Raw genomic sequence first — 12,939 nt, forward strand, 5'->3', positions numbered from 1 at the left:
AAGCCCACGAGATGGGAGCTGCATTGAAATTCAATGGAGCTATCAAGGGACAAGACGTCTCAGTTACTCCCTTAATTGGAAAATTGAGGCTTCAAAGCTATGTGGACAAAGAGGATTTCTTCATCTCCTCTCTCAAACATGAGGATGTTATGGTTGAGGCACGATGGTCAATCGCATGGCTGCCAACATGAAGTTCCCTAAAAGGAGAATCTACTTCACCTACAAGAAAAGAGCATGTACATAGATGCTAATGAGTCGGGGAAAACCACATGCCTGGTAAATATGCTTGCTTTGATAAGTCCATGAAAAGCTCTACTTTTACGTATATGATTTTTGTTAGAGATTTTGTAAATCATTCTAATGTTTTCACAAGTAGCAATAAAGGGAATCAAGAGGAATTAGAGTTGTCTAATTTCCTAAATGGATTCCAAGATGTTCTCCCTGATGGCATCCCTAGTGAGCTACCTCCAAAACGAGGAAATGATGATCATGCAATAGAGCTTCTACTAGGAAGCTCACCGCCTAATAAACCTCCTTATTGAGTTTCACAAGCTCAAGAAGAGGAGATCATGAGGCAAGTGCATGAATTAGTGGAAAAAGGGACGGTGAGGCCTAGCTCCTCTCCATTCTATTCACCATTACTTTTAGTGCAAAAGAAAGATGAGACATATCACATGTGTGTCGACTATAGAGCGCTAAATAAGATCACTATGAAAAAGAGATTACATGTGCCACGGGCCACTCAAATTATATTGAGGAGGAGTACAAGCGACACCTCCAGGTAATCTTTCAAGTTGTGAGAGAGAATAAGCTTTTTATTAATAAAAAGAAAAGTGAATTTTTCCTACAAGAGATTCAATAATTAGGTCACATTATCTCTAAAAGATGGCACCCGTATGGATCCAACAAAGTTAGAGGTAATACAAGGATGGCCTAATCCAAGAAATCTACACGAGGCACGAAGATTTAGAGGTATGTGTTCATACTATAGATGATTCATAGAAAAATTCTCACTAATAGCAAGTCCATTACATGACTTAACGAAAATGAACATTAAGTATTCATGGAGTGCAAAAGTGCAAGAAGCTTTTGAGAAGCTTCTCTCTCAACTTGTTCTCACACTACTAGATATCTCAAAGCCATTTGAGGTCCAATGTGATGGTTGTGGTGATTGCCTTGGAGCTACTTTGCTTCAAGATGGACATGCCATAGCATATGAGAGTCAAAGACTCAACTCCGATAAGCGAGTATTGGGCAAATACAAAAAAGAGCTAGTATATGTTCTATATGCCCTAGACAGGGGGAAACACTATCTCTTGGGGTCTCCATTCATCCTACGAATGGATCACAAAGCCTTAAGAACTTCATGATGCAAACCAAGCTCTTTGACAAACAAATGGAATGAGGTGGGAAAATTTTCTTTAGCAATTTAAAGTTCATATTGTTTACATTGCTGGCAAGCACAATCAAGTGGTCGATGCACTTTCACGATGGCCAAGGGTAAATGTGGTGTCTATAGCAATTCACAATGATCTATCTTTTATGATATATGAATATGCTAATGACTGAGCTTTAAGTACGTAATTACAGCCTTTGCATTAGGGAAAAAAAAAGAACCAAAAGATGAAATTTGATCGAGGGAAGCAACTTGGATTGTTTCAGTCGACAAGCTTGGCAAGAGAACACACTCTATGCCCACCAAAAAGACTATTAAGGCACATCAAATGACAACCCTCTTCAGATCTCAAATTTTCAAGTATCATGGCTTGTCAACATCCATAGTGTCGGACAAAGATCCTAAAATGACTAGTAATTTCTAGAAGGGTCTCTTTGAGAATCTAGGAAGAAGATTAAATTTTTCTTTCGGTCTATCATCCACAAACGGATAACCAAAGTGAAATAACTAATCTAACGATTTTTGAATCTACTAAAAGCCTATGTTATGGAAGTAGATCAACGTTCTCAATGAGAGAAGTACCTACCTCTTATAGAGTATGCATATAATGACATTGTACATACTAATATGGGAAAAGCACCTTTTGAGGTTAAAGAGGGAAGATCCAAAATACTTAAAGTACATGGGAAGATCTTTGCTACTGATGAATATAGCCGAGACTCACAAGAATCTTTTCCACAGATTTAAAAGGTTATATCCATCTAAAAGCAAAGGCAAAAAGGACTGCTTCTAATAAGCACAAAGAGCCTTAACCTTTAAGGAAAATGATCGGGTCTTGACAAAGTTTCTAAAGGCTTATCTAAGGCATACTACGGGCAAGAATCCTATGGGCCACCAAGAGTATTATGCTAAACTAGCAAAAAGATACTATGGTCCTTTTCAAATTCTTGAGCCAGTCAATGAGATGGTTTATCAATTAAAGTTGCCCAACCATTGGGTCATGCACAATGTTTTCCATGAGAGCCTACATACGCCTTACAAAGGAGCGCCACCAAAAGAAGAAATAGTTGCAGACCCTCCAAAAACCAAAGACAAGAAGAGGTACTTCCATCTGAGTCCATCCTACAACATGACAACAAGGTATTAAGAAACGATAAAATTATCCAATGATATCTTGTTAAGTTTAAGAATTATCCTTTTAAAGATGCTAGATTGATGCAAGGAACCTAGCTTAAGGATAATATGAACCTTGTCAATGCTTACAATGCTACAATAGAGTAAGAAAATGAAAATGCATTTTAAATGAACACTGTTTTTGTCTTATAAGACTAGTTCTCTTTTTGTTGTGCACACATTTAAATAGTATGCATGCTTAGGATCATGTTTGTGGTGACGACGTCTCCCAAACACCAAGTAGAACTTGTCACTCTACTTTGGAAGTATGATATGGACTAAAGAGCATACATGCTTGCGATAGCTAAGTCTCCCAAGCACCAAATGGATTAGTCATCCATTTTGGAATGATGTCGTAGGGTAAAAAGGGATCCTCTACCCGCTAAGAAACATGGACTAATGACTAGGATTTATCTTCTCCACCTTATAGTTGAGGACGACTATGATTTCAAGAGAGGTAATGTCATTAAATCTAATATCTAGCTAACCCAAATGATTTTCTCATATTAAACTGATCATTTAATGTGGGAGAATAAACAGGAACAAGAGTTAGAATAGAGACATGTGCTTCTAGACCTATATCAACAACAGGGGACCAACAGGAGAGATGATAACATCTTAATAGTGGTCCAAAAGGAGATTGTCTACCAAAGATTAATGTGTAATAATTGCTTTTAGACTTATCTCAGCAAGTGACGAAGAGGAGAGATGGTTACATCTCAATTGGGGTCCAAAAGGAGATTGTCTACCAAAGAGCAATGTGTAATAAGTGCTTCTAGAGTTATCTTAGCATGGGACCAAGAGGAGAGATGGTTACATCTCAATAGGGGTCCAAAAGGAGATACACTATCAAAGAGCAATGTGCATCTGATGGAGCTTAAAAGACGTTAGGGTTAACTTCATTAAAGACCTCCAAAGGTTAGTGTTAAAAGTCCTTAGACCTTAGGCAACCAAGCTAGGATTGTGCTTGAGGTGAGAACTCGGCCCAAGCTTGAGGTGCTTGTCATGATTGATGAGTAAGGTGCTTGTCGTGCTTGCTGAATAAGGTGCTTGAGGTGCTTGTTGTGCTTGCTGACTAATTGCTTGAGGTGCTTATCATGCTTGATGTGAGGAAGGTGCTTGAGAAGGTTCCCATGCATGAGGGGTAAGGTGCTTGAGTCAAAAAGAGACCCTACAAAGGAGTGGGAAAGCCCCAAAGTTAGGGGAATCCTTGAATTAACCTTCCACTCACCCAAAGGGCACCCCCTTTTGAAGGGGCACATGGACACATATCAAGCTCTCCGTATGTTTAGCCACATGGTGTGCTTGAATCCTATTGGCTTGGCTAAAGAGGGGTCCAATGAGCTTCTTGTTCAATTCAAGAAATATCTAGATATTTTCAAGTTCTGTCTCTCAAAGAGGTGAGGAGGACACTTGTCCTAATGCTACCCATGTTGCTTGAAATGCATTGTGCATGTGATTGGCTAGGCTTAGAGGGGTCCAATGAGCTTCAAGCTTGAGCTACAAGGAGGGGTTGACCAAAGTAATCAAGGGGTGTGCTTAGGGGTATACACTCTCTGACGCACTCATTTTTCACGCATTCTCACTTGGTGAAAGTGGAAGAACTCCATCTCCTTCTCCAAGCAAATGTAATTCTCTAATTCTCTAACTTAAGTGGGTCAAGTTCTCTAATTCTCTCTCTCTTGCAAAAGTATTGTTCATACCAATTTAATTATGTATAATGGTTATGTTGCTACCTCTAATTAAGTTCACCTTCTATGTTCTCAAAGTAGCCTCACAAAAGTGCTCTCTTTAATTCTCCTAATTCCGCTATTCTCAAAGGTCATAGGCCATTTTGATTACATTGGTATCAGAGCTGGTGAAGATTAAAGGATTGAAGATGATTGACACATGTTGGAGGATGTGCAGGTTTAGAGGGGTGGATATTGTGTTGCTTCGCTTCCACGAAGGAAAAAAGTGAAAAGAGATGCAATGATGGGGAACAAATATGGACAAGAGTAGACAAGTATGTAAGCCAAATATGGGTTTTTGTGATCAGTAAAAAAGTGAGTTTTTGATGCTTGTGAGTCGGTTTGTGGGAAGACATTTGGGATTGAAGTTGGACAGTGCCAAAGGATTCGAAGAAAATTTTGATTTCTTTAAATTTTTGTGTGCTCATTACACGTGATCAAGAACCTCAAGGAGTGGGATGAATGCTCTAACTCATAGTCATTGATGTGGGTTAAAAGTTGGTCTTTATGGCTGAATGATTGAGCCTTGACTTGTAAACTACAATCATTTGAAGGCTGACCAAAATAAAAGTGGATGTGAGTTTTTGTCAGCTTGGAGGCCTTGGCCTTTTGGCGAATAACTTGCAAAGTGCCACCTGGTAGCCTAGAAATCCCATATATGTCAAGCCAAGGGTCTAGAGGCCAAGGGCCTAGTCTAAAATCGTAGCTCAGGGGTTGCCCATAAAAGGGGCAAGAGGCTAGGGGGAGAGATAGCTTTCAAAGGCCAAATTCTTACATTGGTATCATAGTTATTTTGGGAGAGGAAAGACGTGGGCAATCTTTGGTAAAGCTTGCATGTGTGGAGTTGTGGAGAAGAAGGCAAAGCTCTCTCAATCAGGAAGAGCTTTGGAAACGGCCACTTGGGGGAGGAGATAAGGTCAAACCGACATGCACCAAATTCTCCCATCTCTCTCTCCTTGCACCCGCAGTCATGCAAAGCTACACCCGACACTGTAGTAGGCCAAACTAGGCAAGCTATGAGGCCCTCTCATATGCTACGGCATATGTAGAGTCCCCCAAGGGAACTTTTTGAGATTTTTTTGCACACTCAACGCCCAAGTTGGGTGGAAGAGGGTAAAACTTAAACCTCTAACTCACATAAGGGAGGGTGCCCACCTTGGGGCGCATCCCCCATCCATATGGGTGGTGAAGGGTTTTTTTGGGGGAGCTTGGCGGGATAAGAAAGTTGGCACCCCACACCAATCTATTGCAAAAATTTTCTACGTTGTAGAAAATTACAGAACGCATTTCAACACTAATCACTGTTCTTTGACATAGTGTTTTCTAAGTCGATGATGACTACAATTAGGCAAGCATGATCTTCTTTCTACATCTGACATGACATATATTTCTTCATCAAAATTGGCAAGGTCAATTTTGACATCCAAAATTTGTTGTGATCACATATTCTTGTTGTACACATCAAGGAGTACCTTGGGTAGAAATAGAAGTGAAATTTGAGCCAAAAGACATCATACGCGTATGATGTCTTAGGGGCCAGATCTGGGTTAAATTCGACATCTGAGTGTACCCTAGTGTCCTAGAGCATAAAAGAAGTCCCTAGCCAAATTTTCGTTGCATTTGGAGCACATTTTGAGCTAAAAAGCGCCAAAAGACAAAAATTGGGCAAGGTTCATGCTTAAATTGACCATAACTTGCACAAAAAGTATTCAAATTGAATTCTGGAAGTTGGAGAGAGTTGATTGAGTGATAATGAGTCTTTGGGATAAAAGTTGCTTCATTCTGGCACAAAAGACTTCATACACGTATGATGTCTCAAGCCCAAAGTTAGAAGTCAAAAATCACATCTGAGCTCACATAATTGTTTGCCATCAGAGAATAAGCCTAAAGACCAAACCTCCCCAAGAAGTTGTAGGCAACCAAACACAAAAAGGAGTGATATACCTAACTAAAAGATTCATAATCACAAACTGAGGCTTGGAGTGGTTAGAGTACATCAAGAAGAGTCTACAGTTAAAGTTTGGAGAAATTTTGAGTCAGTATAGAGATCATATACGTCTGAAGTCTCCAGGCATAGGTTGATTGTTTTGGCCATAACTTGAGCTTCCGATGCTAGATTCAAAAACTTCTTTTATCAAAACAAAGCTCCAAAGTAGACCTACAAGATTCACTGCAACCCTTGAGCACAATAAAAGACCCTTTGGGTCAATAATTATTGGTCAGTGTCCTAAAAAACGTTGTTTAAGGCCTCAAAATTCATCCGAAAGAGTCTGCACCCCCTCTGATTCATTATCATCACATTCAAGACCAATTTTCCACTTTTGTAGCTGTGCTTCCCAAAAACTTGTCAATGAAGGAGTCTGCACCCCCTCTGAATCAACATTTTGCAGATCTTCAAGCACATACTCTTGCTTAGTCAAGTCCTCAAAATCTGGTACACCCAAATTCGATAGATCTGTATACCAAAATCCATGGTCTTGCTGCTCTCAACAACAACCCTGCTTTGACCCATAACATCTGTATCATTAATCAACTCTTTTGAAAAACCTGTACCAGTATTTTCAATCACCTCTATGGTAGAATCTGTACCAAATTTTTTTTGTTCTAATTCTGAGTCAGTAGCAAAAGTATCAGCCGTAACCGAATCTTCCTACATGTCTACTTGAATTTGGCTGCACTCATTTACCTGCAAAATTTCTTCTTGAGCTTTAGCCACTTCACAGTTTTCATCCCCTAATTTCTTTTCTTCATGTACTGCATGCATAGGTTCTTTGCAAAATTCATTCTGTGTATTCCAAACTGCATGTGTAGATTCTTTAAAAATTTCACTGTGCGTATCCTGAAGCTGTAAAGCCTCACCCTCAATGCCTTCTACTTCATGCACAACATCTGCAAAACCCAACTTTGCATACACAGCTTCAACTATGTCTTCATCATTATCCTGTAAGAAAGTAGCATCCTGCACAATAAACTCATCAATCACAGCCTCTAACTTTAATTGTACTTGTCCTCGAATATCTGTGTAGTTTGGTAGACTTGAACTCTGTTCTTGATAGATTTCATACTGCTCATAACGTACTTGCACAATAGCTTCTTTGAAATACTCCCAGTCATCGTTGCAAGCTCTGGTAACCTCTTGAATCTGCTCCTTCACATCTGAACTCACTAAGTGCTCAAAAGATTTGATCATCAATTCTTCTGGTATCCCTCTTACCTTGGTCTCTTGCTCATAGCACTCTAGGTAGCCCTCTGGATCATATCCATCAAAGAGACGTCTCTCGTCGTATACTGCATCTAAAGCTGCATCCAAAGCTTCATCCATTTGATTTTTCTTCTTTACGGTCTCTATTTCAAGTAGAGATCCTTGAACCAATTGAAGCATCTTCAAAAAATCTGAAACTGTTGACTCATCATCAAGACCGTTCGCACTTAATTCTGCAATCATCTTCATCATCTGCTCTAAATTCTCCATCTTTACCTCCCACCACGGCTCGTTTCATGTCGGGTTCACCAAAGATGTGAGGGGATATGTGTTCGCTACGTGAGCCGGGCAGGCGTCGGGCCTTTGGCTGTGGGAGGTGTGAAAGAGAGAGAACAAGAGACAATGACAGCTCTCCCAATCACCGCAATCATCAATTAATTGAATATTGCTTTGAGTACAATTTATCCTTAGCCAAGGCAGGCTGTTAAAAGCGCCGTCACTTGGATCATCTGCTAACCAGGAGTTTAAGATCCCGCTTTACGGTATTAACCGGGCCGTTAACGACACCGGGGCTTAACAATTATTTAATCAATCTCTAGTCGATGACAATGATGGTAACTCCCTCATGTCACTTCATCTACTTCAGTTGCCCGTGGATTTCGTAGTCTTCAATTCAGTTCATTGCCTCGATCATCAAGCTTCAGTTATTATCCAATATTCCGCAGCTTCTTGCTCCTTATGCTTTGCACTCGCTTAATTGCCGCTCACAAATTTTTCCGTCTCCTCTAATTGACTTACCTTGATTTCCTTCAGGCTCTGTATACCTTTGATTACCTCTTTTCGAGCATCCTTTGTTCCACTTCCTTGCCTTCGCTAACGTTACCCTATTACCCTCATTCAACTCTTCGTTAATTGCCCTTCGATGCTTCTAGCTTGCCGAGGTCGAGAGCGAGAGAGAGCAATAACTTCGCTTCTCGAGTATATGATGGAGAGGGAGAGACTTCGTTCTTACTTAAGCCGAGAGAGAGAAAGAGCTCGTCTTGTTTGGATTGGAGATCGAGAGAGAGAGCGAGACCTCGCCTTGCTTACCCTCACCTCCTCTGAGCCTTGCTTCCCTTGCTTCGTTCAAGCTCGAGAGGGAGAGCTTTGCCTCCTCTTCTTCTCCTTGCTAAGCTTTGGTTGTCCTCCTCAGTTCTTGTTGGCTCCCTTCCTCAAGCTCGTTTTTCTTGCCATCACACATGCAAAAGAGGCCGCTAATAATAGCGTGCCCTTCCTCTAAGCAATGGCGTCGGGTGTCACTGACGTGGCGCAGGAACTAACTCTGGTGACGTGGCAACCCGACCGTCGAGGTGCCCTGTTCCGCACGTGAGCACTAACGAAAAGGGGCGCCAGAGCACGGAGAGCAAACTCCACTTCATGCTCGTCTCCATCCGAGGCCCGTGCAAGCCATTGCGTGCCATTTTTTCCCTGCGCAGCTCCTGTCCTCGCTGTTGAATGCCATCGCCTTATTTTTTTCCTTGGCTTCACACACCCCCTTAAGTTTAGGGGCCACTTTAATTCTCAAGTGGGCGGGCACTTTAATTTGGCCATTGGACGGCCATAAAATGTGGGTGGCCCTAGTTTGTGGCCCTTGGCCAATATTTGATGGGTTTTGGGCACCACACTCGACATATTTAGTTTAAAGCGTTGCAAGAGCCGATATTGCAAACACGAAGCTTTGCTAAATTTACGGCACCACATTTGGCATACATATCTAGCAAAGCACTGCCAAACACGGCATTCTTTGTGAGCAGTCCTTGACGAACCTTATCATCTTGAACTTCGATGCCCGCATCAAACTCTCGTATAATCCTACATAACTTTAAGATGCAAGTTTAGGTGATTGCATTGAAGTAAGGCCTTCCCATCACATCCGATAAAAAGTGTCAGAGTTTCTTTCTTGTCAGCCAGGTATTGCCAATTACGACCACTGCCGGCCAAGCACTGCATGAAATGACATCTCGGGCATGAGACTCATCAAGCTACTACTACTCCAACATCCCAAACTCTAGACAATAGGCAAAACTCCCAGTTGAGACACCGACTGAGCCGACTTGACTGGTACGGAGCCGGCCCCCGATGTATCTTAATCGGCCAATATCTTGGTGACTGGGACTCCGATCATTGAGCTGAAAAGACCGATGTGCTCCACAAAGTGAGTACTTCAAGCCCGTGCATTCTTTTCATTTCTGTCACCTCAGCTACAGTTTTTAAATCTGGTACGGATCTGCAATCGACTTAAACTTCAAACTGCAATAACTTCTTCATCGTAGCACCAATCAACGAGCCGTAAAGACAGGTCGATAGAGCACTTAGAGTACTGCAATTCTAAATCATAATCTTCCATCTATGATCACTTCAAGCATACTCATTTTTGGCGTCATTAAGGCATATGTTGGCCCTTTTAAGTCGCATCTAGCATACATTAATCATTAGGCTTGGCTTGTTAACAAGCCCTGATCACTGACCATTAGTTGTGTAGGCTTGAAAGAAGCTTATCTTTCATTTCTCTGCTCTTTTTCTCTTCATGGCAGCGGAGCTACACGACACCGTTCAACAGTGCGCAAGAAATTAGGGAGCTGGAAACGGGCTTGCGCCGGCCTGTACAAGCCTGGGATGAGCGTGGCGAAGAAGAGAAAAATGCCTAGCTCGCCAGTGCACTCCAGTTTGGTCCTTGTCGCGCCGGATTTGGTGAAGGTTCATCCCGCCGCTTTGCCACATCATAGGGTGGCTACCCATTAGCGACGTCGCTAATGGGTAGGCCAAATTTAGAACGGAGCCATGCAACCTATAAAAAGGAGGGGCTCTACTTGAAGAAGGATCGTGTGGTTATTTTTTGGCTCCTCATCTCTTGGAACTCTCTCTCCGAGAGAAGAGTCCAAAGCTCCTAAGCTCTCATTAATCGTGCTTAAGCTCTCTAATCCATAACCATGCTAAGCTTCTTAAGCTTGACAAGCCAAGCTTCATAGCCGAATCTCGCTCTTAAACAATCTAATCCTAATTTCCTTAAGCCAAACCTCTCTAATCTCATTAAGCAAAACCTCTTTAATCCCTTAAGCCAGACCTCTCTAATCTCATAAGCGAAACCTCTTTAATCCCATAAGCCAAACCTCTCTAAGCTCTCTAAGACAATTCCCTAAACCCAGTCAAAGATTCTAAGCCATCATTAGCCATTCGAATCCCCAACCTTAACCCCCATAATCCATCCTAATCTTATTCTAAGCTTGATTAACCATTCAATTTCTCAACCTTAAACCCATAATCCATCCTAATCCTATTTTAAACTTGATTAGCCATTAAAATCCTCAAACTTAACCTCCATTAGCCATTCGAATCGAGAAGCAGAAGCCAAATCAGACGGCCATTGGAAGAAGAGACTCCTTTGCCTTAGCGGGAAGAAGCAGAAGGCAGTTCAAATCAGGTCATTGATAATTTCCTTGATTAGCACCTGGATTAAGCCAGGTTTCATCTTGTAAGGAGCGTTAAGCCTCCATGAGTGATTGATTAACCATGGATTCTGTTGATTAACTGGAATTAGGCAAACTGCTTGTTTTAAACTCTGTTGTTGTTAATTCTGTCTGTTGCACCTCTTTTCCCCGTACCTCTCACAACTAGGGCCCCGGTGCCTTCCCGGCCTTTTGCACAATTATCCCCCGACATTCTTGGTGAACCCCATGCGAAATGAGTCGGGGTAAGCAGTGTGGTGAAGAAGGATGTCGACACCGCAAGAGGCTGCCATGCAGCAAGTGATGCAACAGTTTGCTGCTTACATGCAACAGCAACAGGCTACCCAACAGTAGTACAATTTGCAAGAGAGGATTCGTAAAGCTCGGCACACGGTTACCGAGAAATTGCATCGATTTGAAGGCTGGGATATTAGAAAATTTTGCAATATCTACGAGCAAGCAATGCAAGAGAATGAAATTGATGACCAGAATGCAGTGGAAGGGTTCCATTTAATTGTGGAACCAAAACTTAGGAGCCGAATTAAAGAAATTGAGGCGGTTCAAGGCCGAAATTGGCAGGACTTCAAGAAGGCGCTTCAGGAGGAATACTTCCTTGAGGATTCACAAAGAGTAACCAGGCAAAGTTTTATGAAGTGGGTGCAGACTAAGAAAAAAAATCTATCTGCACGAGAGTTATTGCGGGAATTTGAGAAGAAATTCGAGTAATTGTCCTCGACAGAGCAACATTCAATGAGGGATCATAAGGTTGAGCTGTTCATTCAGGCTGTTGATCCCCGACTTCAGAAGAGTCTAGTGCAATTTTTGGAGGATTCAATAGGAGAATTGGGCTTACCATCTGACTGGAAGGTAGTCAATGAAGTAGTCAACATGATCGTGAAACGACAGATGAGAGTCGATACACTGATCGTGGCTGACATCATGGATGTTGCGGAAGAGGAACCAAAAGAGAAGACAACCTCGGCAATACCCAGAGTGGAGGAGCCAGTTCTTGATGAATTGCTGAAAGGTATTCAAGAATTAAATTTGAATTTTAAAGCCGTTAAATATGAAGGACTAGCTGCAAAGGGGTCTACATATGAACCTAGACAGTAGCCACCACGCAAAGGTGGGACCGATGCATGTGGTGTGACAGTGAAGACCACAAGTATGTTAAAGAATGTGATGATTTTGACGAAGCATATAAAAGGAATGTGGTGTTCTGGAAGGACAAGAAGATACACCTTAGGGCAATAGGTGAGATGCTCCGCCTGAACTTCGATAGGGGCAGCATGAAGAAGATAGTTGAAGAGATTTAGCATAATGCTGCTCTTGTGCAAGCAGCTACATATGGGCTGCAAGTCTGCAAGAAGGGTGATGATGATGGTGCAGGTACCAAGGGTCAATTATGGCCTTATGCTTTGAAGACAATAGAAATTGGATAGGTAACTTATGGGAAGCTGCGGCAAGTAGGGAGTTCAATTCGAGAAACCACAGGGTGGACTGATCCAGTGGATTCCCTCTCGGTGTATGCATTCATTGTGAAGTCTCAAGCTAATGAGGCTATGGTGGAGGAAAAGTGGAAAAGAGATGAAGAAGCTCCTGGGAAATAAAAAAGGACAACGAGGTTCAACAGTAAGCAAGAAGAAGGTCCTGCTCCTAAGCTCGCTCCTGAAGTGGTGATGGAGGATGCACCTAAGGTCAAAAAGCAAGGTAAACCCAGGGGACCCTCTTATAAGCTCAAGTCTGACATTGAATTAGCTACAGATTTAAAGAAAGTCTTTGAAGAGTGAATTCTGAATAGCAAGGTGGAGCTCACATTGGGTGATATATTGGGCATTTCCAAACACGAGTTTCATGAGGAGATAATAGATATCATCAAAAGGAAGCGGCAGATACCAAGTGAACAGGAGCCAGAGTCAGTGAAGAGCCACGCGGTACGCCACATTGAAGCAA

This window comes from Adiantum capillus-veneris, chromosome 13 (assembly GCF_014529385.1).
Source record: "Adiantum capillus-veneris isolate H3 chromosome 13, ASM1452938v2, whole genome shotgun sequence".
In the NCBI taxonomy this organism is placed as follows: domain Eukaryota; kingdom Viridiplantae; phylum Streptophyta; class Polypodiopsida; order Polypodiales; family Pteridaceae; genus Adiantum; species Adiantum capillus-veneris.